The 25,909-nt window shown below is 49.2% G+C and overlaps 1 long non-coding RNA gene and 6 other non-coding genes across 7 annotated transcripts in view; all 7 read right to left on the minus strand.

Moving 5' to 3' along the window:
* The window catches only part of LOC146817561 (uncharacterized), a 249,002-nt gene extending 233,941 nt beyond the window's left edge, over window positions 1–15,061 (minus strand). Inside the window, exons 1-6 of the long non-coding RNA XR_014963013.1 lie at window positions 14,073–15,061; window positions 11,622–11,671; window positions 9,248–9,301; window positions 6,797–6,846; window positions 4,423–4,476; window positions 1,977–2,026 (exon numbers count right to left, since the gene is read on the minus strand). This is a non-coding gene — a long non-coding RNA (uncharacterized LOC146817561). The remainder of the gene's footprint in view (window positions 1–1,976; window positions 2,027–4,422; window positions 4,477–6,796; window positions 6,847–9,247; window positions 9,302–11,621; window positions 11,672–14,072) is intronic.
* On the minus strand, window positions 1,586–1,653 carry LOC146817617 (small nucleolar RNA SNORD50). The gene has a single exon (XR_014965174.1). It is a non-coding gene; the product is annotated as a small nucleolar RNA SNORD50 (small nucleolar RNA).
* Window positions 2,264–2,349, minus strand: LOC146817618 (small nucleolar RNA SNORD103/SNORD85). Its single transcript, XR_014965140.1, has one exon. It is a non-coding gene; the product is annotated as a small nucleolar RNA SNORD103/SNORD85 (small nucleolar RNA).
* On the minus strand, window positions 6,406–6,473 carry LOC146817619 (small nucleolar RNA SNORD50). Its single transcript, XR_014965175.1, has one exon. It is a non-coding gene; the product is annotated as a small nucleolar RNA SNORD50 (small nucleolar RNA).
* On the minus strand, window positions 7,084–7,169 carry LOC146817620 (small nucleolar RNA SNORD103/SNORD85). Its single transcript, XR_014965143.1, has one exon. It is a non-coding gene; the product is annotated as a small nucleolar RNA SNORD103/SNORD85 (small nucleolar RNA).
* Window positions 11,231–11,298, minus strand: LOC146817621 (small nucleolar RNA SNORD50). Its single transcript, XR_014965176.1, has one exon. It is a non-coding gene; the product is annotated as a small nucleolar RNA SNORD50 (small nucleolar RNA).
* On the minus strand, window positions 11,906–11,991 carry LOC146817622 (small nucleolar RNA SNORD103/SNORD85). The gene has a single exon (XR_014965141.1). It is a non-coding gene; the product is annotated as a small nucleolar RNA SNORD103/SNORD85 (small nucleolar RNA).
* Window positions 15,062–25,909: the final 10,848 nt, after the last annotated feature.

The following is a 25,909-nucleotide window of genomic DNA, read 5'->3' on the forward strand; positions in this document are numbered from 1 at the left end:
AAGAGAGAAAAGTCATATACAAAGGAAGGGAGAGGAAGATATCGATTTAAGACGTGGTTCAAGGACGCGAGGGAAGCAATTCTGCTTGTCCAGCAGTGGGAAAGAAGTGCAAAATATCGGGACACTTTTAAAAGTGTGTTTAGTGCACATGTTCACTCAGTGAGAGTAAGTCACATAAAGGAGAAAATAAATGATGTGAGTGAAGGAATGTCAAAATGAGATGAACAGTAAATATCAAGAGTCATGGCCGAATCAGGTTGACCTGTATTTATTTTATTTGAATACACGTTTACAGACGTTCTGGCGAATGTGCTCCGGAAGGCCTCATATATCAAAAGTGAAGCGTTTGGTGAGCACCGTATCAATACTTACGGCTACTATGAAGACCTCTTAGGAGATTAAGGACATGGGTACTTACACAAAAGATTACGTGCCGAGTGACATTAGTAACCTAATTGGATGGGTAAATCAGGGTAGATTAGGGACCACACCGGCACCAGGTACAGATACCCCAGTGATTCTGGTGAGGCGGATGGATGCGTCTGTCATATTATGAACTGTTTCGGAGATGTTTTCTTTGTCAAAGTAGGTTGTAGGAAACGGTTTGAGCACACAATTTTGCAGAAAGGTGCCATCCTGTCGAACACAAGAAGAGAAATGTGAAACTCAATCTTAAGGGTGAGTTGAGACAGCTTTTAGGTGATTTATGTGTGCAAGAGATTATTAAGCCTTGTGATGTTGCACATTTGATTTACGCTGTCCTAGAGTGTGCAAAAGGAGGGGTGGGTAAATAAGATTGTGTGCATGCAGGTTGGCGCTCGCTCACCAGGAATATTGTTACTGAACATCATTCGATTTCCAAAATACCGGAAATAGTAGGCATGCTGAGTGATGCTGGTTATTTTACACCAATACAACTTAATGCAGCACATCATCAGTGACACTTGAAGCCAATTCTGAAATCTTAACTACCTCGGTTACACCATCCGGTGCTCATAAATATTTGCGCATACCATGCCGACTCAGATTCGTGACTACTATTTTTCAAAGCTAATATTGTACAGATTTAAAAATCTCCGGTCAGGACAAGCTTTCCAGGACGATAATTAGATTCATGCCAATTGTGTCGAGGACTACAACAGGATATTAGCAGGAATTCTTGGAGTGCAGAAAGATGGGAGTATGACTGTGACAAGAGAGAACTGACAGTTTTTGACATCTTCTGTGGAGCATTCCATTTGGAGGTTTGGTGAAAGCAATAACTGAGGCACCATCTAAGATTGACAAACATCAACTGAGATTGTTCATAGAAATTTGGGACAAGTGCTCGAGTCAAATCCCACAATATATTTACTTGACATACGAAACTACAGGGGCCATTTGATAACCGTTCAGCTTCTACATGTGATGAGTACATAGAGAAACTTGCAGCAATTTTCACTGCATGAAGTGTAGTTTCCTTTAAAAGCACAATTTGGATCTAACTATTGCCCCATTTTTACCAGAACCACCATATCCGATCTATAAGTAAGCTCAACCTTAGTTGCAATCAGCAAGCAATAATCATATGTGGAATGGCAATCTGATTTCAGGAGTCAGATCCGTAAGAGTTCTCCTCATAAAGTCAGGTTCGGGATTGTCTCATCATTAATCAGACTGATTTTAAGCCTTACACCACATATGCAAGAGCGAAGCATACCTTCAAAACGCAGCATCGGTATGACCATCTCCGGTCAGACAATGCACCTGTCCTTCTTAAAAGCACTACAGACAAATCAGTCTTTCAAATAGATAGCATGGCCCACAAAACACTGACCTGACAAGTTCACCCAATATCAAGAGTTAAGCTATAGCATACATATATGTCCCACAGCATACAAAGATTTAAGACAACGCAAGAAGGACATCAAGTTGCACAGTAAAAGACATTTAAGCTACAAAGTCGAACTGACGCCTGCTTGAAAATGGTTTCTCACCTTTTTGGAGGGTAGCCGAGATAACAGCGGCATTCTTCGGGCCATCATTCCTAAAAGTGAAGACACAGTATTTTAGGCACTATTTAGTAGATAAGCAGACAGACACAGTACATCATTCTTCACCCTCATGAGTCCCTACCACACTGGAGCTGGAAGGTACAGCAAATCTTAAAAACCTGCAAGAAGAGAAGATCACCACGGTCCCTCCTCTTGCCCTACACAAGAAGCTCTCTTGCAAAAACACCAAGTCACTTTTAGCTGCCTGCAATATGAGGTACGGGCCTCTGTCCAGCTCAGATTTATGAGTACATGATGGGTTTCTCATTACTGAACACTCGTTCTCAGTGAGGGCAAGTGTATCATCATCGCAGGAGGAGCCCGTAGAGGCAGCAGTCAGTGGTGATAAGGAACGAAGACCACAACATGTGACCAAGAAGCAGGAATGAGCATTGTTTAAGATATTGCCACTGCAATCCTTCATGCCACCCAAGAACAACTGAAAGGTACACTCAACCTGCAATTCGGAGAAAGAGGACTTATGGGGGAGCACTGACAAATATGTCCGTGACACTACTCAGTTGGACGAGGGCACAAAGGCTGGGGGAAAGGAATAGCATATTATGGAATGAAGAAGAGCTGAATACTTAACAGATAAAAGAGCAGCACTTACAGGAGGTACCTCTGAAAAATGTAACCTACAAGCTAAATATGAAAACTCAAGCTCAATTACTTTGCACACGCTCTGACTAACTGCACCCTAAAAGCGTAATCGGTGAAGAATGGAAAAGAGTACCTGGTGGATTTACAAACCAAAAACCAGACAGGTCATGAAGCACACCAGTAAATAAGCAACTACAGAGGTTTTCGTCAAGAGAAGCCCATTGCCTGTGCTCACAGCCAATCAACACTCGCTTTCAAAATTGTGTTTTCTCTGTACATGTTTTAACTTCACTGCAACACAAATCAGTCACATAAGGCGATGCCTGGGTGTGCCATTTCCCCCTTTGGCCTTCTCCCCCTTCTGAAGGCTTGGGGTCCGGTTGCACCACGAGGCAGATAACAATGGAGTACAGGGGTTACATGGGAGCACCATGGTGGGTCTTGTAGCCTCCATGCTCCAGGAAGGTCTGGTGCAGGGGTGGAAGTAAGGGTGCAATCCTTACATTCTTCTATCATTCCTACCCAGTCAAGGATCTGGTCCCATGGTACGGACTTTGGTGAAGCATAATCTAAAGGAGACGTGGCACAATATGGCCTCTTGCGTTGAAAGGCTGATACTCGTTAGTGGGTTAACTGCAAAGGAGGAAAACTCAAAATGACAATTCATCCCAGTGGCTAGGGGAGATTAAGTATGAAGTTTATTGATCATATTTACCCTTGGATGCAAACAATGCAATTATTTTGTTGAACAAAAGCGAATTATTGTATTCTTCTGTGGCAGTTTTATGGCTTTATAGCATTTACTTTTGGAGATTGCATGTATGACTTAATGCCCTAATAAGCAGAAGCTGCTCACTCATTAAATGAGGAGTATGGTCCAGATTCCGGTTGTGGCCATTAGTAGAAGCCTGGATCCCGAATGGGGGCGGTGTACCCACAGGCTCTTCCAAGCTACCAGCGAACAACTTTAAAAACCCACCACAAGACTCAGATTTCTTCCTGAATGGCCTATTTGCTTCTAGGTGTAGATCACCACATACTTTTGGCAATGAATAGCAGCGGTTTTGAGCCCGTCGTGTAAGGTTAGGAGAAAGGTGCTCAACCAAAAGAACCAGCTTCAGAGAAAAAGAAGTACATCTAGTGCAGCGGGCAGCAGACATTTGGAGCAGGACAGAAGCAGCCGAGCAGAGCACAAAAGGAAGGAGGGCTGTGGCTATCTAACATACTGCTCAAGTAAAGCTAGCCAAAGCAGTAACGTGCTGGTCAATCAAGGTCAGGCTGAGCCATCACAGCATGCAAACGCTGTACCTGACCTAGAGTACATAGAATGCGGTTACGTCCCCACGCATCGTGAGAAGATGCAGTGGTACTTTACTGTTTAGCAGATAAATCGCGGACACAAAAACATTCACTGGTCACAAAAGACTAGCGATAACTGATATTGGCACAAAGAGAAAGCACGCAAGTATTGTTTACAGACCTAAATGCCATCGGGATATAAGAAATGAACAGCACTGTGCACAGTTTTGTAGAAATTGCAAACTGGTTTCAGAGTTATTGAGAAAAAGTGCAAGATGAAGCTAAGGAGATACCTTGGGCCTAACCATGGCAACCTTGCAGAGTGTGCAACCGCCTATTACAGTTTTCCAAAACCCAGGCAAGCCAAACATGAAGTGAAAACAATGGCACAGAGTTTTCAAACATCCTTAGGTAGAAAGTGACAGAGTCATTTGAAGCACTGTTTATTTCATTGGGTGCTGAGGGCCAAAAAAATGTGATCACTTACTAGAAACTGAGCCGATCCCAGCTGAATTTGGCAGACGCCAGGAGTACACTGAAGCTGTGAATCAAAAGAAAGGGCACTTTAATGAGGATCACGTTTCGAAGTAGCAGCACACAACTTTTAGTAGAAACAAGGAAAGCAGGAAACTAATGACATATGGAGGCACAAAGGATTCCGGGCTGCTGCACAGTGACTTTGAAAACTGCACAGACCAAGATCTCAGAGACCAAATTGAGACTAATACTGATTTTAATAATCTTCATAAAATATTACTCTGGCCAAAATCCAGCTCCTGAGAAAATATATGAACAGCCAAGGGGTTTGAGAAGTTAATGTTACCTGCTTGGGCCATTGCAAGAAAGAGCACAATTGATTCACCCTACGGTCAATGTTGTGAGTAAAGAGAGAAAAGTCATATACAAAGGAAGGGAGAGGAAGATATCGATTTAAGACGTGGTTCAAGGACGCGAGGGAAGCAATTCTGCTTGTCCAGCAGTGGGAAAGAAGTGCAAAATATCGGGACACTTTTAAAAGTGTGTTTAGGGCACATGTTCACTCAGTGAGAGTAAGTCACATAAAGGAGAAAATAAATGATGTGAGTGAAGGAATGTCAAAATGAGATGAACAGTAAATATCAAGAGTCATGGCCGAATCAGGTTGACCTGTATTTATTTTATTTGAATACACGTTTACAGACGTTCTGGCGAATGTGCTCCGGAAGGCCTCATATATCAAAAGTGAAGCGTTTGGTGAGCACCGTATCAATACTTACGGCTACTATGAAGACCTCTTAGGAGATTAAGGACATGGGTACTTACACAAAAGATTACGTGCCGAGTGACATTAGTAACCTAATTGGATGGGTAAATCAGGGTAGATTAGGAACCACACCGGCACCAGGTACAGATACCCCAGTGATTCTGGTGAGGCGGATGGATGCGTCTGTCATATTATGAACTGTTTCGGAGATGTTTTCTTTGTCAAAGTAGGTTGTAGGAAACGGTTTGAGCACACAATTTTGCAGAAAGGTGCCATCCTGTCGAACACAAGAAGAGAAATGTGAAACTCAATCTTAAGGGTGAGTTGAGACAGCTTTTAGGTGATTTAGGTGTGCAAGGGATTATTAAGCCTTGTGATGTTGCACATTTGATTTACGCTGTCCTAGAGTGTGCAAAAGGAGGGGTGGGTAAATAAGATTGTGTGCATGCAGGTTGGCGCTCGCTCACCAGGAATATTGTTACTGAACATCATTCGATTTCCAAAATACCGGAAATAGTAGGCATGCTGAGTGATGCTGGTTATTTTACACCAATACAACTTAATGCAGCACATCATCAAGTGACACTTGAAGCCAATTCTGAAATCTTAACTACCTCGGTTACACCATCCGGTGCTCATAAATATTTGCGTATACCATGCCGACTCAGATTCGTGACTACTATTTTTCAAAGCTAATATTGTACAGATTTAAAAATCTCCGGTCAGGACAAGCTTTCCAGGACGATAATTAGATTCATGCCAATTGTGTCGAGGACTACAACAGGATATTAGCAGGAATTCTTGGAGTGCAGAAAGATGGGAGTATGACTGTGACAAGAGAGAACTGACAGTTTTTTACATCTACTGTGGAGCATTCAATTTGGAGGTTTGGTGAAAGCAATAACTGAGGCACCATCTAAGATTGACAAACATCAACTGAGATTGTTCATAGAAATTTGGGACAAGTGCTCGAGTTAAATCCCACAATATATTTACTTGACATACGAAACTACAGGGGCCATTTGATAACCGTTCAGCTTCTACATGTGATGAGTACATAGAGAAACTTGCAGCAATTTTCGCTGCATGAAGTGTAGTTTCCTTTAAAAGCACAATTTGGATCTAACTATTGCCCCATTTTTACAAGAACCACCATATCCGATCTATAAGTAAGCTCAACCTTAGTTGCAATCAGCAAGCAATAATCATATGTGGAATGGCAATCTGATTTCAGGAGTCAGATCCGTAAGAGTTCTCCTCATAAAGTCAGGTTCGGGATTGTCTCATCATTAATCAGACTGATTTTAAGCCTTACACCACATATGCAGGAGCGAAGCATACCTTCAAAACGCAGCATCGGTATGACCATCTCCGGTCAGACAATGCACCTGTCCTTCTTAGAAGCACTACAGACAAATCAGTCTTTCAAATAGATAGCATGGCCCACAAAACACTGACCTGACAAGTTCACCCAATATCAAGAGTTAAGCTATAGCATACATATATGTCCCACAGCATACAAAGATTTAAGACAACGCAAGAAGGACATCAAGTTGCACAGTAAAAGACATTTAAGCTACAAAGTCGAACTGACGCCTGCTTGAAAATGGTTTCTCACCTTTTTGGAGGGTAGCCGAGATAACAGCGGCATTCTTCGGGCCATCATTCCTAAAAGTGAAGACACAGTATTTTAGGCACTATTTAGTAGATAAGCAGACAGACACAGTACATCATTCTTCACCCTCATGAGTCCCTACCACACTGGAGCTGGAAGGTACAGCAAATCTTAAAAACCTGCAAGAAGAGAAGATCACCACGGTCCCTCCTCTTGCCCTACACAAGAAGCTCTCTTGCAAAAACACCAAGTCACTTTTAGCTGCCTGCAATATGAGGTACGGGCCTCTGTCCAGCTCAGATTTATGAGTACATGATGGGTTTCTCATTACTGAACACTCGTTCTCAGTGAGGGCAATTGTATCATCATCGCAGGAGGAGCCCGTAGAGGCAGCAGTCAGAGGTGATAAGGAACGAAGACCACAACATGTGACCAAGAAGCAGGAATGAACATTGTTTAAGATATTGCCACTGCAATCCTTCATGCCACCCAAGAACAACTGAAAGGTACACTCAACCTGCAATTCGGAGAAAGATGACTTATGGGGGAGCACTGACAAATATGTCCGTGACACTACTCAGTTGGACGAGGGCACAAAGGCTGGGGGAAAGGAATAGCATATTATGGAATGAAGAAGAGCTGAATACTTAACAGATAAAAGAGCAGCACTTACAGGAGGTACCTCTGAAAAATGTAACCTACAAGCTAAATATGAAAACTCAAGCTCAATTACTTTGCACACGCTCTGACTAACTGCACCCTAAAAGCGTAATCGGTGAAGAATGGAAAAGAGTACCTGGTGGATTTACAAACCAAAAACCAGACAGGTCATGAAGCACACCAGTAAATAAGCAACTACAGAGGTTTTCGTCAAGAGAAGCCCATTGCCTGTGCTCACAGCCAATCAACACTCGCTTTCAAAATTGTGTTTTCTCTGTACACGTTTTAACTTCACTGCAACACAAATCAGTCACATAAGGCGATGCCTGGGTGTGCCATTTCCCCCTTTGGCCTTCTCCCCCTTCTGAAGGCTTGGGGTCCGGTTGCACCACGAGGCAGATAACAGACAGGTCATGGAGTACAGGGGTTACATGGGAGCACCATGGTGGGTCTTGTAGCCTCCATGCTCCAGGAAGGTCTGGTGCAGGGGTGGAAGTAAGGGTGCAATCCTTACATTCTTCTATCATTCCTACCCAGTCAAGGATCTGGTCCCATGGTACGGACTTTGGTGAAGCATAATCTAAAGGAGACGTGGCACAATATGGCCTCTTGCGTTGAAAGGCTGATACTCGTTAGTGGGTTAACTGCAAAGGAGGAAAACTCAAAATGACAATTCATCCCAGTGGCTAGGGGAGATTAAGTATGAAGTTTATTGATCATATTTACCCTTGGATGCAAACAATGCAATTATTTTGTTGAACAAAAGCGAATTATTGTATTCTTCTGTGGCAGTTTTATGGCTTTATAGCATTTACTTTTGGAGATTGCATGTATGACTTAATGCCCTAATAAGCAGAAGCTGCTCACTCATTAAATGAGGAGTATGGTCCAGATTCCGGTTGTGGCCATTAGTAGAAGCCTGGATCCCGAATGGGGGCGGTGTACCCACAGGCTCTTCCAAGCTACCAGCGAACAACTTTAAAAACCCACCACAAGACTCAGATTTCTTCCTGAATGGCCGATTTGCTTCTAGGTGTAGATCACCACATACTTTTGGCAATGAATAGCAGCGGTTTTGAGCCCGTCGTGTAAGGTTAGGAGAAAAGTGCTCAACCAAAAGAACCAGCTTCAGAGAAAAAGAAGTACATCTAGTGCAGCGGGCAGCAGACATTTGGAGCAGGACAGAAGCAGCCGAGCAGAGCACAAAAGGAAGGAGGGCTGCGGCTATCTAACATACTGCTCAAGTAAAGCTAGCCAAAGCAGTAACGTGCTGGTCAATCAAGGTCAGGCTGAGCCACACAGCATGCAAACGCTGTACCTGACCTAGAGTACATAGAATGCGGTTACGTCCCCACGCATCGTGAGAAGATGCAGTGGTACTTTACTGTTTAGCAGATAAATCGCGGACACAAAAACATTCACTGGTCACAAAAGACTAGCGATAACTGATATTGGCACAAAGAGAAAGCATGCAAGTATTGTTTACAGACCTAAATGCCATCGGGATATAAGAAATGAACAGCACTGTGCACAGTTTTGTAGAAATTGCAAACTGGTTTCAGAGTTATTGAGAAAAAGTGCAAGATGAAGCTAAGGAGATGCCTTGGGCCTAACCATGGCAAACTTGCAGAGTGTGCAACCGCCTATTGCAGTTTTCCAAAACCCAAGCAAGCCAAACATGAAGTGAAAACAATGGCACAGAGTTTTCAAACATCATTAGGTAGAAAGTGACAGTCATTTGAAGCACTGTTTATTTCATTGGGTGCTGAGGGCCAAACAAATGTGATCACTTACTAGAAACTGAGCCGATCCCAGCTGAATTTGGTAGACGCCAGGAGTACACTGAAGCTGTGAATCAAAAGAAAGGGCACTTTAATGAGGATCACGTTTCGAAGTAGCAGCACACAACTTTTAGTAGAAACAAGGAAAGCAGGAAACTAATGACATATGGAGGCACAAAGGATTCCGGGCTGCTGCACAGTGACTTTGAAAACTGCACAGACCAAGATCTCAGAGACCAAATTGAGACTAATACTGATTTTAATAATCTTCATAAAATATTACTCTGGCCAAAATCCAGCTCCTGAGAAAATATATGAACAGCCAAGGGGTTTGAGAAGTTAATGTTACCTGCTTGGGCCATTGCAAGAAAGAGCACAATTGATTCACCCTACGGTCAATGTTGTGAGTAAAGAGAGAAAAGTCATATACAAAGGAAGGGAGAGGAAGATATCGATTTAAGACGTGGTTCAAGGACGCGAGGGAAGCAATTCTGCTTGTCCAGCAGTGGGAAAGAAGTGCAAAATATCGGGACACTTTTAAAAGTGTGTTTAGGGCACATGTTCACTCAGTGAGAGTAAGTCACATAAAGGAGAAAATAAATGATGTGAGTGAAGGAATGTCAAAATGAGATGAACAGTAAATATCAAGAGTCATGGCCGAATCAGGTTGACCGGTATTTATTTTATTTGAATACACGTTTACAGACGTTCTGGCGAATGTGCTCCGGAAGGCCTCATATATCAAAAGTGAAGCGTTTGGTGAGCACCGTATCAATACTTACGGCTACTATGAAGACCTCTTAAGAGATTAAGGACATGGGTACTTACACAAAAGATTACGTGCCGAGTGACATTAGTAACCTAATTGGATGGGTAAATCAGGGTAGATTAGGGACCACACCGGCACCAGGTACAGATACCCCAGTGATTCTGGTGAGGCGGATGGATGCGTCTGTCATATTATGAACTGTTTCGGAGATGTTTTCTTTGTCAAAGTAGGTTGTAGGAAACGGTTTGAGCACACAATTTTGCAGAAAGGTGCCATCCTGTCGAACACAAGAAGAGAAATGTGAAACTCAATCTTAAGGGTGAGTTGAGACAGCTTTTAGGTGATTTATGTGTGCAAGAGATTATTAAGCCTTGTGATGTTGCACATTTGATTTACGCTGTCCTAGAGTGTGCAAAAGGAGGGGTGGGTAAATAAGATTGTGTGCATGCAGGTTGGCGCTCGCTCACCAGGAATATTGTTACTGAACATCATTCGATTTCCAAAATACCGGAAATAGTAGGCATGCTGAGTGATGCTGGTTATTTTACACCAATACAACTTAATGCAGCACATCATCAAGTGACACTTGAAGCCAATTCTGAAATCTTAACTACCTCCGTTACACCATCCGGTGCTCATAAATATTTGCGTATACCATGCCGACTCAGATTCGTGACTACTATTTTTCAAAGCTAATATTGTACAGGTTTAAAAATCTCCGGTCAGGACAAGCTTTCCAGGACGATAATTAGATTCATGCCAATTGTGTCGAGGACTACAACAGGATATTAGCAGGAATTCTTGGAGTGCAGAAAGATGGGAGTATGACTGTGACAAGAGAGAACTGACAGTTTTTGACATCTTCTGTGGAGCATTCAATTTGGAGGTTTGGTGAAAGCAATAACTGAGGCACCATCTAAGATTGACAAACATCAACTGAGATTGTTCATAGAAATTTGGGACAAGTGCTCGAGTTAAATCCCACAATATATTTACTTGACATACGAAACTACAGGGGCCATTTGATAACCGTTCAGCTTCTACATGTGATGAGTACATAGAGAAACTTGCAGCAATTTTCGCTGCATGAAGTGTAGTTTCCTTTAAAAGCACAATTTGGAACTAACTATTGCCCCATTTTTACAAGAACCACCATATCCGATCTATAAGTAAGCTCAACCTTAGTTGCAATCAGCAAGCAATAATCATATGTGGAATGGCAATCTGATTTCAGGAGTCAGATCCGTAAGAGTTCTCCTCATAAAGTCAGGTTCGGGATTGTCTCATCATTAATCAGACTGATTTTAAGCCTTACACCACATATGCAGGAGCGAAGCATACCTTCAAAACGCAGCATCGGTATGACCATCTCCGGTCAGACAATGCACCTGTCCTTCTTAGAAGCACTACAGACAAATCAGTCTTTCAAATAGATAGCATGGCCCACAAAACACTGACCTGACAAGTTCACCCAATATCAAGAGTTAAGCTATAGCATACATATATGTCCCACAGCATACAAAGATTTAAGACAACGCAAGAAGGACATCAAGTTGCACAGTAAAAGACATTTAAGCTACAAAGTCTAACTGACGCCTGCTTGAAAATGGTTTCTCACCTTTTTGGAGGGTAGCCGAGATAACAGCGGCATTCTTCGGGCCATCATTCCTAAAAGTGACACAGTATTTTAGGCACTATTTAGTAGATAAGCAGACAGACACAGTACATCATTCTTCACCCTCATGAGTCCCTACCACACTGGAGCTGGAAGGTACAGCAAATCTTAAAAACCTGCAAGAAGAGAAGATCACCACGGTCCCTCCTCTTGCCCTACACAAGAAGCTCTCTTGCAAAAACACCAAGTCACTTTTAGCTGCCTGCAATATGAGGTACAGGCCTCTGTCCAGCTCAGATTTATGAGTACATGATGGGTTTCTCATTACTGAACACTCGTTCTCAGTGAGGGCAAGTGTATCATCATCGCAGGAGGAGCCCGTAGAGGCAGCAGTCAGTGGTGATAAAGAACGAAGACCACAACATGTGACCAAGAAGCAGGAATGAGCATTGTTTAAGATATTGCCACTGCAATCCTTCATGCCACCCAAGAACAACTGAAAGGTACACTCAACCTGCAATTCAGAGAAAGAGGACTTATGGGGGAGCACTGACAAATATGTCCGTGACACTACTCAGTTGGACGAGGGCACAAAGGCTGGGGGAAAGGAATAGCATATTATGGAATGAAGAAGAGCTGAATACTTAACAGATAAAAGAGCAGCACTTACAGGAGGTACCTCTGAAAAATGTAACCTACAAGCTAAATATGAAAACTCAAGCTCAATTACTTTGCACACGCTCTGACTAACTGCACCCTAAAAGCGCAATCGGTGAAGAATGGAAAAGAGTACCTGGTGGATTTACAAACCAAAAACCAGACAGGTCATGAAGCACACCAGTAAATAAGCAACTACAGAGGTTTTCGTCAAGAGAAGCCCATTGCCTGTGCTCACAGCCAATCAACACTCGCTTTCAAAATTGTGTTTTCTCTGTACACGTTTTAACTTCACTGCAACACAAATCAGTCACATAAGGCGATGCCTGGGTGTGCCATTTCCCCCTTTGGCCTTCTCCCCCTTCTGAAGGCTTGGGGTCCGGTTGCACCACGAGGCAGATAACAGACAGGTCATGGAGTACAGGGGTTACATGGGAGCACCATGGTGGGTCTTGTAGCCTCCATGCTCCAGGAAGGTCTGGTGCAGGGGTGGAAGTAAGGGTGCAATCCTTACATTCTTCTATCATTCCTACCCAGTCAAGGATCTGGTCCCATGGTACGGACTTTGGTGAAGCATAATCTAAAGGAGACGTGGCACAATATGGCCTCTTGCGTTGAAAGGCTGATACTCGTTAGTGGGTTCACTGCAAAGGAGGAAAACTCAAAATGACAATTCATCCCAGTGGCTAGGGGAGATTAAGTATGAAGTTTATTGATCATATTTCCCCTTGGATGCAAACAATGCAATTATTTTGTTGAACAAAAGCGAATTATTGTATTCTTCTGTGGCAGTTTTATGGCTTTATAGCATTTACTTTTGGAGATTGCATGTATGACTTAATGCCCTAATAAGCAGAAGCTGCTCACTCATTAAATGAGGAGTATGGTCCAGATTCCGGTTGTGGCCATTAGTAGAAGCCTGGATCCCGAATGGGGGCGGTGTACCCACAGGCTCTTCCAAGCTACCAGCGAACAACTTTAAAAACCCACCACAAGACTCAGATTTCTTCCTGAATGGCCGATTTGCTTCTAGGTGTTGATCACCACATACTTTTGGCAATGAATAGCAGCGGTTTTGAGCCCGTCGTGTAAGGTTAGGAGAAAGGTGCTCAACCAAAAGAACCAGCTTCAGAGAAAAAGAAGTACATCTACTGCAGCGGGCAGCAGACATTTGGAGCAGGACAGAAGCAGCCGAGCAGAGCTCAAAAGGAAGGAGGGCTGCGGCTATCTAACATACTGCTCAAGTAAAGCTAGCCAAAGCAGTAACGTGCTGGTCAATCAAGGTCAGGCTGAGCCATCACAGCATGCAAACGCTGTACCTGACCTAGAGTACATAGAATGCGGTTACGTCCCCACGCATCGTGAGAAGATGCAGTGGTACTTTACTGTTTAGCAGATAAATCGCGGACACAAAAACATTCACTGGTCACAAAAGACTAGCGATAACTGATATTGGCACAAAGAGAAAGCATGCAAGTATTGTTTACAGACCTAAATGCCATCGGGATATAAGAAATGAACAGCACTGTGCACAGTTTTGTAGAAATTGCAAACTGGTTTCAGAGTTATTGAGAAAAAGTGCAAGATGAAGCTATGGAGATACCTTGGGCCTAACCATGGCAACCTTGCAGAGTGTGCAACCGCCTATTGCAGTTTTCCAAAACCCAGGCAAGACAAACATGAAGTGAAAACAATGGCACAGAGTTTTCAAACATCATTAGGTAGAAAGTGACAAAGTCATTTGAAGCACTGTTTATTTCATTTGGTGCTGAGGGCTAAACAAATGTGATCACTAACTAGAAACTGAGCCGATCCCAGCTGAATTTGGCAGACGCCAGGAGTACACTGAAGCTGTGAATCAAAAGAAAGGGCACTTTAATGAGGATCACGTTTTGAAGTAGCAGCACACAACTTTTAGTAGAAACAAGGAAAGCAGGAAACTAATGACATATGGAGGCACAAAGGATTCCGGGCTGCTGCACAGTGACTTTGAAAACTGCACAAACCAAGATCTCAGAGACCAAATTGAGACTAATACTGATTTATTTTAATAATCTTCATAAAATATTACTCTGGCCAAAATCCAGCTCCTGAGAAAATATATGAACAGCCAAGGGGTTTGAGAAGTTAATGTTACCTGCTCGGGCCATTGCAAGAAAGAGCACAATTGATTCACCCTACGGTCAATGTTGTGAGTAAAGAGAGAAAAGTCATATACAAAGGAAGGGAGAGGAAGATATCGATTTAAGACGTGGTTCAAGGACGCGAGGGAAGCAATTCTGCTTGTCCAGCAGTGGGAAAGAAGTGCAAAATATCGGGACACTTTTAAAAGTGTGTTTAGGGCACATGTTCACTCAGTGAGAGTATGTCACATAAAGGAGAAAATAAATGATGTGAGTGAAGGAATGTCAAAATGAGTTTAACAGTAGATATCAAGAGTCATGGCCGATTCAGGTTGACCTGTATTTATTTTATTTGAATACACGTTTACAGACGTTCTGGCGAATGTGCTCCTGAAGGCCTCATATATCAAAAGTGAAGCGTTTGGTGAGCACTGTATCAATACTTACGCCCACTATGAAGACCTCTTAGGAGATTAAGGACATGGGTACTTACACAAAAGATTACGTGCCGAGTGACATTAGTAACCTAATTGGATGGGTAAATCAGGGTAGATTAGGGACCAGGTACAGATACACCAGTGATTCTGGTGAGGCGGATGGATGCGTCTGTCATATTTTGAACTGTTTTGGAGATGTTTTCTTTGTCAAAGTAGGTTGTAGGAATGCGGAGCTGACTCTAGGCTCGACCTAAAACTTGCCCGCAGCGTGTGAAACCCTTCAGTTACACTCCAACTGTCACTGTTGATTTAAAATACCATAAACATTCGAAAAACCCTAACAGTAAATACGGTAACTGTACCATAGAAGAATCTGCAGCCCAGGGGCACATACACTGGATGCTAGTGCCCCACATGCCCTCTCCTTGGCAAATGAAACTACTTTTTTCAGTCTTTGTCTCTAGCTTTTCATAAATCACTGCCATCACATGGCACGGTTTAACGAAACTGATTATATAAAAATATAAATACAGCTCGCCTAACGCACCGACTTGTTAAATGAAATGCCGAGGATGTCAAAGATAAAACAGACATTTGGTCATTCCACTTCCAAAGCAAAAGTGTTTGGAAAGTACTTAAGCTCGAGGGACGGCAGTACATAAATAATTCTCCTGTCTCACGTGACCTTAGTCCCAAAAACCGGGACGTGTACTTCATTATAGAAAGCGTCGGGACAGTCATTTGAAAGTCGGGACTGTCCGGGAGGTCTGGTCAGCCTAAGTAGAGGCGCTATTGACCTTTGGGACCCCGGAAAGGGTAATTAACAAAAGCCCCGTGGGGCGAATAGTTTAAACTAACCGGCAGGACAGTGGCCGCCCCCCCTCTCGTGTTACGGGCAGAGTTAGCCGATAGCCACAGGAAAGCTTCCAGGCCCACTAACTCCCCTCAACAGAGGAAGAAGTAAAGATAAATCAAGATATAGTGTTCCTCTTGCCTGCTGTGTTTGATTCTGTGTCCTGCTATTTTTGTACGTTCTATTTTGTAACATTTCTCTCATGTAACGTAACTGGTTCTATTGTACAAGGCTGTGACACCTTCGAGTAAAGTCCGCGCTTTATAAAAATACATAAATACATTTTTTTTTTAAATGCAGAAATAAGAAGTTCCCTCCAACACACGGCTCCATTGCACGGCGCACGTGCTACGGCGGAAGCGGTCTTCTGGGTGTAGCGACCTGCTAGCCCGCAGGCCGATCAACCCACGCTACCGGCATGGCCCGCACATACATATATAACTATTTCTCTGGCCAGGCTCACGCAGTATAGCAGAGAGAAGCCGGTGGCCTGCACACAAAAGCCCTGCCTACCTGGCAGCCTAAGTACCATCGAACAGAGTCGTGAGGATAAAAATGGCGGGTCCTTAGAGGAGGGGCACCCGGTATACCCACCTCCGACTTCCTTTCTTTGCGTCGGGGGCAGTTTAACACTGCTTCCACTGTATTCCTCCAACGGTGTTTGTGATCTCACAAATTAAACGGCGCTCGTGAGCCAGTTCTGGAGCGCGCTGCCCCAGCCACCGCCACCTTCCACGCTTCCACTGCGCATGCTCTGTGGTTTCTAGTTCGGAGAAGTGACGAGTATCCGTAGAGCTGGGGTTTCCCGTGCATCTAAGAAGGGGCTAGTGCTGTTCCTAAATCATTGGCTTGCCGAATATTACTTTAGTAGAAGCTTTGGGTCCCTCAGGTGCCCCTCCCACCTATAAAGGGGATATGTGTTTTGTTGTTTGCAGTTTTATATAGCACAAACTCGACCCGAGGCATAAATGCCAACTTTTTGGAAGAGGAAAATGGGAGAATTAAAAAAAAATATTCGGAAGAAAGTGTTTCTCCTGTGACTTCTGTTGTGGCCTGCATCAGGTCTATTCATACCCCCCAGGATATTGCGGCATGGATTTGCAAATTTTGCGGCACAAAAATGAAAAATTTGCGGCATTATTGCAACAGTTTATTTTACTCGTAATCAATCCTTTTCAGCCCTAAATCAATGGAACCTGTTTTAGCAGACTATTCCACTTTGAAATAGGCACGTTTAAAGTTTCTGCGGCTGTACGGAAGCACAGCTCCAATCTACTAACCCCATGGGAGGGTGCCGTATTTCTCCCTGGGATGTTCTAGCGCCCATGTATGCACCCCTTGCTGAAGCACCACTTTCACCACTCCTTGGTTTCCGTCACACAGCTCCCTACACTCTCTGGTTTCAGTCATGCAGCTCCCTTCACTCTCTGGTTTAAGACACCCAGCTCCCTTCGCACTCTGGTTTTAGTTACACAGCCCCCTTTCGCTCTCTGGGTGCAGTCACACAGCCCCACTTTCGCTCCCCCTGGGTGCAGTCAAACAGCCCCCTTTGCTCCCTGGGCACAGTCACCCAGCTTCCCTTTGCTCCCTGGGTGCAGACATACAGCCACCTCTTGTGTTGCATGCACTGACTCCCTTTTTAGGTCTCGCCTGGCTATCGCGTAAGCTATCGCGTAAGCGATCGCGTAAGCGATCGCACAGCGAGACTTATGTAGGGGCTTCAGAAAATGCTCCCAAAGGATTCCCAGGCGGATCAGGTGGCGGTTACGCGCACAACCACGCGCATTCCATTCCAGCTACTTCCTGCGCGTGTGCCACCTCATGCATTCAGAGAGATTTAGTAAGGGGCACAAGACCTTAGGAATGCGGTTTATGGCCAGTGCATGTGAGGCATTCAAGTGCGAAGTTGGCATCTGGCATCGGACTTGAAAGCAGCAGACTGCTTTCGCCAGCGTGCGCTCGCCCTCACTTCCTGCATCCCCTCTTACAACAATTAACTTTCGTTATAACTCACACCCCATATGCTCGTTCCCTCCCACCCTTCCTTTGATGTCCGCTTTTCTTGTTGTTTACAAACCACGCCACACACTGCTGCACGCCACACACTGCGGCATGCCGCACACTACCACACGCCACACACTGCTGCGCACACTGCTGCATTACACACTGCTGCACGCCGCACACTGCTGCACGCCGCACACTGCTGCACACCTCACACTGCTACACAAAACACTGCTGCACTCCTCACACTGCTGCACGCCTCACACTGCTGCACGCCACACACTGCTGCACGCCACACACTGCTGCACGCCTCACACTGCTGCACGCCGCACACTGCTGCACGCCGCACACTGCTACATGCCGTACACTGCTGCACGCCACACACTGCTGCACGCCACACACTGCTGCATGCCGCTGCACGCCACACACTGCTGCATGCCACACACTGCTGCACGCCACACACTGCAGCACGCAGCACACTGCTGCACGCAGCACACTGCTGCACGCCGCACACTGCTGCATGCCGCACACTGCTACACGAAACACTGCTGCACGCCACACACTGCTGCACGCCACACACTGCTGCATGCCACACACTGCTGCACGCTACACACTGCTGCACGCCGCACAATGCTACACGAAACACTGCTGCACGGCACACACTGCTGCACGGCACACAGTGCTGCACGGCACACACTGCTGCACGCCGCACACTGCTGCATGCCTCACACTGCTGCACGCCTCACACTGCTGCACGCCGCACACTGCTGCATGCCTCACACTGCTGCACGCCGCACACTGCTGCACGCCGCACACTGCTGCACGCCACACACTGCTGCATGCCGCTGCACGCCACACACTGCTGCACGCCACACACTGCTGCACGCTACACACTGCTGCATGCAGTACACTGCTTCACGCCGCACACTGCTACACGAAACACTGCTGCACACCACACACTGCTGCACTCCACACACTGCTGCATGCCACACACTGCTGCACGCCACACACTGCTGCACGCCACACACTGCTACACAAAACACTGCTGCACGCCACACACTGCTGCACGCCACACACTGCTGCACGCCGCACACTGCTGCACGCCACACACTGCTGCACGCCACACACTGCTGCATGCCGCACACTGCTGCACGCCGCTGCACGCCACACAGTGCTGCATGCCTCACACTGCTACACGAAACACTGCTGCACGCCACACACTGCTGCACGCCGCACACTGCTGCACGCCGCACACTGCTGCACACTGCCGCACACTGCTACACGAAACACTGCTGCACGCCACACACTGCTGCACGCCACACACTGCTGCACGCCGCACAGTGCTACACGAAACACTGCTGCATGCCACACCCTGCTGCACGGCACACACTGCTGCACGCCGCACACTGCTGCACGCCTCACACTGCTACACGCCTGTTGGAAGGCGTTCCCCGGGGAGGCTGCGGAATGCGTTCCTGACCACCCGGAGGCCCACCTTTCCCAGAGTTAGGCCGAGCAAGAGCGGGGAGGCCCTTCCTGGAAGGGTCTCGTACCTAGGATCGCACACGCTGCGCTTACTCTCTTCGGATAGAGGGATACCACACAGTAATTCGTTGTAAGACAATAGACTTTTATCGTTAGTTGTCAGGGATCTTTATGATCCGGAAGGCAGGTGCAGAATGGATGCCACAAGCGGCAGTGATCTCGTGATGAGGGGTAAGGGGTAGCGGGACAGTCTTTGAATCAGTGTCTCTGCGGAGTATCCGGCGCACAGCTCTCAATCCTCGAGCTGAGGGGATGTTGCTTCTCTCGGCAATCTCTGCCGATTCTCTTGGAGGAGCGGGCCGCAAGTCACTCAGCAGGCACCGGAGGTTCGTAGTTCGGGGAGCCGCGACGGCGTCAGCAGGGCTCCGATGGTTCAGAGTTCGGGGAGCCGCGACAGCGTCAGCAGGGCTCAGATGGTTCAGAGTTCGGAGAGCCGCGACAGCGTCAGCAGGGCTCAGATGGTTCAGAGTTCGGTGAGCCGCGACAGCGTCAGCAGGGCTCAGGTGGTTCAGAGTTCTTCTGTTCGGGGAGCAATCGAGCCGCGACCAGGTCAGCAGGCTTTCGTCAGTCCAGGTCTTCTCTGCCTCCCGTCCCTTCCGCACCCCTTGTTATACTTCCCCTCCTCTTTGAAGTCCGGAGTCCTCGCCGATCGGGGTCTGGGTGCCTGGGGCGGTGTGTCGGGGCTTCCTGTCGCTCGGCCCTTTGATCTGTTCAGGTGGGTTCCGGGAGGGACTCCAGACGCCCAGCAGGCGAGGCGGCCGCTCACCGGGTCCTGGTGGTCGATCGAAACCTCCCTCGGGGAAGAGACCAGAGGTGTGACAGGGTCGGCGCCTCTCGGTCTGGTTTGGGGGGTTTCGCTCTTCCTCGGCCGGGCATGCGTGTTGGGGATCTGGCCGGCCCTCGGGATGTTGGGCCATGGGGGCCGGAAGTCTGTGACATCGAGGATCGGTGCGATTGCAGGGTAGCTTGCTGGTCGGGAGGGCCCACGCCACGAGGCCGGTCTCACACGTGCCCCCCCAGCTGAAAGGCGGGGAGAACTACCCATCCACTTGGGGATTCTCCTCGCTGAAGCGGAAGAATCGGGACAGGCCGTCCGCGTTGGCGTGGTCCGTCCCGGGGCGATGTTCCACAGTGAAATCCATCCCCTGGAGGGAGATGGACCAGCGTAGCAGCTTGGGGTTTTCCCCTCGCATCTGCATCAACCACCGCAGGGGTCGGTGATCTGTTTGTACTCGGAAGTGTGTTCCGAACAGGTAGGGCCGTAGCTTTTTGAGGGCCCAGACTACTGCGAAGGTCTCTCTTTCAATTGTGCTCCACCGCTGTTCTCGGGGCAGCAACCTTCGGCTGATGAAGGCTATGGGCTGATCTATGCCTTTGTCATCGAACTGTGAGAGGACTGCCCCGATGCCGTGTTCCGAGGCGTCCGTCTGGACCACAAACTCCTGGGCGTAGTCGGGGGCTTTAAGCACCGGAACCGTACACATAGCGGCTTTTAGGGCGTCGAACGCTTTCTGGCAGGGGGGAGTCCATTGTACTTTCTTGGGGTGTTTTTTGGAGGTTAGCTCTGTGAGGCGGCCTGCGATGCTGCCATAGTTCTTAATAAACCTCCGGTAGTAACCGGTGAGGCCCAGGAAGGCCCGGACTTCCGTTTGGGTCGTGGGGGGTTCCCAGGACAAGATGGCGTCGATCTTTGGCTGGAGGGGGGCGACCTGTCCGCTTCCCACCTGGTGCCCCAGATAGGTTACGGAGCTGTGCCCAATTTGACATTTGCTGGCTTTGATGGTGAGGCCGGCCCGGCGCAGAGCCAGCAGGACTTGTCGGAGGTGCTGGAGGTGCTCGGTCCATTGGGAGCTGAATACCGCTATATCGTCGAGATATGCTGCGCTGAACCCCTCTAGTCCGGACAGGACCCTGTTCACCAGCCGCTGGAAGGTGGCCGGGGCATTCTTCATTCCAAACGGCATCACCCTAAAGCGGTAGTGCCCATCCGGGGTGGAGAAGGCAGACCGCTCCTTGGCTCCCTTGGTGAGGGCAATCTGCCAGTAACCACAAGTTAGGTCGAAGGTGCTGAGGTAGCGAGCGGCCCCGAGGCGGTCAATGAGCTCGTCTGCGCGGGGGATAGGGTGAGCGTCCGCCCGGGTGACCGCATTGAGCCCTCGGTAGTCCACGCAAAACCTCAGCTCGGGGGTGACACCCGGGGTAGCCGCTTTCGGAACCAGGACTACCGGGCTGGCCCAGGGGCTGTCGGAGGGTTCAATCACCCCGAGGGCCAGCATCTTCGCTACCTCGGTCTGGATGCAGGTTCGGACCCGAACAGGGACCCGGTAGGCCCGGTGTCTCACTGGCGGGCTGTCGCCGGTGTTCACGTCGTGGACACACCAGTTGGTGACCCCAGGGGTTAGGGAGAAGAGGTCCGCGAAATGACCTTAGTAGCTGGCGGCAGTCGTCGGACTGTTGGGCTGTGAGGGCGGTTGATAGTCTCACCCCCTCCACGGAACCATCGACCTCTTTCGCCCCCAGGGGGTCTGGAAGGGGCTCGGTGTCTTCTTCGGCCCCATCGTCGGTGGCCAGGAGTAAACTCAACTCCGTCCTCACAAAGTGGGGTTTGAGGCGGTTCACGTGGAGAACCCGGAGGGGGTTCTGCGGGGACTGCACATCGACGAGATAGGTGACTTGGCTCTTCCGCTCGACCACCTTGAAGGGTCCAGTCCATTTATCTTGGAGAGCGCAGGGTTTAACCGTGGCCATGACCCAGACTTGTTGGCCCGGCTGAAACTCGACCAGCGTAGCATTCTGGTCATACCAGCGCTTCATCTCTTCCTGGCTAGCCTCGATGTTGGACAGGCCACATGAAGGGCTCGCTCCCTCCCCGCATGACACGGCCCAAGCCCCGGACTCCTAGGTGTTACCCACAAGAGCAACCCGCACCCCGTCTCCCGACAGAACTCCTGCCCCCGGACATCCATGTATCATGGGGCCGAACCCCTACCGGCTCCCCCGGCCGGATCAGCCGCCATCTTGGACACTGCGCCACGAGGCCGCGTGGCCTCAGCTCGACCCTAACCCTGGGCCTGGCCCGGCCCCGACAGCCCGGCACCACCATCCACCCAGGAGGTGAACGGACCACTTGGCAGGTCAATGGGAGAAAGAAGTGTCGATGGCTCTCCCCCGCCAGGTGCCGATCGCCCTCCAGCTCCCCCGGGCGCTGGCTCCACCCCCTGCTGGGTGTCTGGACTCCCTCATCCCGGACCCCCCGACCTCCAAGTGCGAGGGTCCGGATATCAAAGGGCGCCAGACCTATAACTAGGGCAGCTCCAGAGCAGGAAGGCAGTTGTATCCTGGAGTCGAGAGACACCGAGAAGAACTCAGCCTTGACGGACTACTGGCGCTGCCGTAGCCCTGCCTTGTGAATTATCGTCCTGCCTGCTGGCGCTGCCGCGGCCTTCTGCATCATCCATCCTCGTCGGGACCTGCTGGCGCTGCCGCGGACCGTTGTAACGACCACCTTCATCGGGACCTGCTGGCGCTGCCGCGGACCGTGTAACGACCACCTTCATCGGGACCTGCTGGCGCTGCCGCGGACCGTGTAACGACCACCTTCACCGGGACCTGCTGCCGCGGCCCGTCCAAGCTAGAACACCGAGCTCGAGGATTGTGAGCTACCCACCATACCATCTCAGCTACCAGATTGGTAACCAGACTGTCCCGCTACCCCCTTTTTCCCAAACCAAGAGACTAGAATCGAGGGGACCCCTGAGTCCAGACCTCCTTGTACCATTTCATCGTACCTCAAGAAATCGCCTATAAAGAACGTTAAATCCTATCCTTGTGTGGTGTGTATCTGTGGGGGGGAAGTTACTCATCTGTACGATCGCTGGAGACGGCTCTCCCCGGAGACCTCTCCCCTTGTCCTCGGCTGACCCTCCCGGTCCGTCTAACATTGGTGGCCAGCGGCGCGATCCGAATCAACGCGTAATCGTACAGAGAGTAGCTCACCCCACGACAAAACCACGATGTCAACCAAAGAGAGCGGATCCACCGAGAAATTCCAGATGAATAAATTGGAAGAGTATAGCCATCGTGAACTGAAACAATTCTGCATGGAACTAGGCATTGCTACCACCGGCCTGAGTACCAAAGACGATTTTAAGCACGCCATTGAGTCGTGGGCAGAAACCGGGGTCGCCGGATCCCCAGACCAAAACGGTGCAGCATCGGAGAGGAACGCCACGGCTCCCGAGGAGCGAGGAACGGGCCTCTCCAAGAAAGAGAAAAAAACAGATTACATGAGTTGGAAATGGCACGACTCAAAATGGACGGTGAACTAAAATTAGCCGAGCAAAAACTGAACCTAGAACATCTGCGGCTCCGAGAAGAACGGGAAGAAAAACAGAGGCAGAGAGAGCTCGAAGAAAAAAGACTAACATTCGAACACGAGCGCAAACTGGCAGAAATAGAACTACGGAAGCAGAACAAAGAACCGGAGGTGCCCGAGCGACCGCGCACCCCGGGAGCGACAGAAAAGAAAGTCCACATCCCCAAGGATGTTGTCCGAGAGTATGTCCGAGAGGACGACATACAGCAGTGGTTCAAGGCCTACGAGATCGCCATGACCTCCCACCGGATCGATCGGAGTGACTGGGGAGCCGGCCTATGGGGGAGGTTCGTCAACGAAGGCCGCGATGCCCTACTGCAGCTCCCAGACCATCAGATGTCATCCTATGATCACATGAAGGCTGCCCTCCTCACCCGATATGGGCTCACACCCGAAATGTACCGCCAGAGGTTTCGGGACTGCACCCGGATCCCGGGTACAACGTGGGTGGAATATGTCAACTATTTCAGCCGAGCCTTCGAGGGTTGGATCAAGGGAAGCCACGTAACGACCTACGAGCAACTTTTTAACCTCATGGTGTGGGAGCACCTGTCTAACAACTGCTTCGTCGAGCTCAGGCAGCACCTCCTCGACAGTAAATTGACTGACCCACGACAACTCGCCGCCGAAGCTGACCGGTGGGAAAGCACCCGAGTGGGCCGGAGAGGGCCACACGAGCAAAACCGGAACAACCAAGGTCAGCACCGTCCCCGAGGAGGAGGAGGAGGCCAGGGGCGAGGGAGAGACACCGTCCCGGCCACTCCCGCTGCCAGCACCCCGCCCCCGGCCGGCCGGGGCAACCCCCCGATGCGCCCGGGGTTCCGAGCCAACGTCACGTGTCACCGATGCCAGCGAGTCGGCCACTACGCCAATGACCCGAACTGCCCGCAGAACCAAACGCCAAAACCCCGCCAGGTAGCTGCCGCCGCCCTGGGGGGAGAACAAATCTCCGAGGAACAAGAAGAATATGAGCAGGCACAACAAGAGTGGGAACCGGCCGCCATGGTTCTAGCGTGCCTAGGGGGAAAAGACATGGTCCCGCGGGCTCCCCTACCCGCCAACACCAGAAAATATAGCCAGTGGGTGAACATTAATGGGCGCCGGGCCGAAGCCCTACATGACACAGGGGCCAGTGTGACGGCCGTCCGCTGTCACCTGGTAAAACCAGAGCAGATCCTGCCGAACATTCTCTGCCCCGTCCGCTCAGCCGACAATTCCGAGAGTCTATGTCGGATGGCCTGCGTCCCCTTCGAATGGGGAGGGGTCTCCGGCATGTTGAAGGTGACGGTCCGGGATGATGCCCCCGTGGACTGTCTCCTGGGGAATGATCTTGAGAGTTCCCCGTGGGCCGCCGTCGAAAGAAGAGAGCACCTGGGGATGCTGGGCCTCCCGGACTGGGCGTGCGTAACCACCCGGTCCATGGCCGCCCGTGCCATCCCCCGACCAGAAGAACCAGAATGGCCTGCACCTCCTCCCCCGATCGCTCCAGTAGAGGACACCGACTATACCGACCCCCCAGAGCCAACCCCCGAAGGAGTGGCCCAGCCCCAGGACCTTCCCGGCCTGGCTCAGTGGCGTCAAGAAGGGGGGCCCACCCAGGAACAGTTCCGCCAGGAGCAGAAGACCTGTCCCTCCCTCGAGGGACTCCGCCAGCAAGCCATCGCCCAGAGCGCCGGGGACTCCACCGGAGCCCATTGGGTCTATTGGGATAATGACCTGTTATACAGTGAACAGAGAATCGCGGAGTTAGGGGCCAGTCGAGTGCTGGTGGTGCCCCTCCGTTTCAGAGACTTCCTGCTAAATTTGGCCCACGATGTCCCTCTGGCGGGACACCTGGGCCAGGACAAAACCTACAGTCGCCTGGTGACCCACTTTTTCTGGCCGAGGATGCGAAACGACGTCCTCAACCACTGCCGGTCCTGCCCCACGTGCCAGGCCAGCGGGAAGAGCGGCCGCAAGCTCAAAGCACCTCTGCAACCCTTCCCAGTTGTCACCACCCCGTTCGAGAGGGTGGGAATAGACATTGTGGGGCCCCTGGACCCCCGCACAGCACAAGGACATCGGTTCATCCTGGTACTGGTGGACCACGCCACCCGCTACCCCGAGGCTGTGCCCCTGCGAACTGTAACAGCTCCGGTGGTCGGCCGGGCCTTAATGGGGATCTTCTCCCGGGTGGGCTTCCCCCGAGAAGTCGTCAGCGACCGAGGCACAAACTTTATCTCGAAATATATGAAGTCCCTCTGGCAACAGTGCGGGGTCACCTACCGATTCACGACCCCCTATCATCCTCAAGGAAACGG

Source organism: Triturus cristatus, chromosome 6 (assembly GCF_964204655.1).
Source record: "Triturus cristatus chromosome 6, aTriCri1.1, whole genome shotgun sequence".
NCBI lineage: Eukaryota > Metazoa > Chordata > Amphibia > Caudata > Salamandridae > Triturus > Triturus cristatus.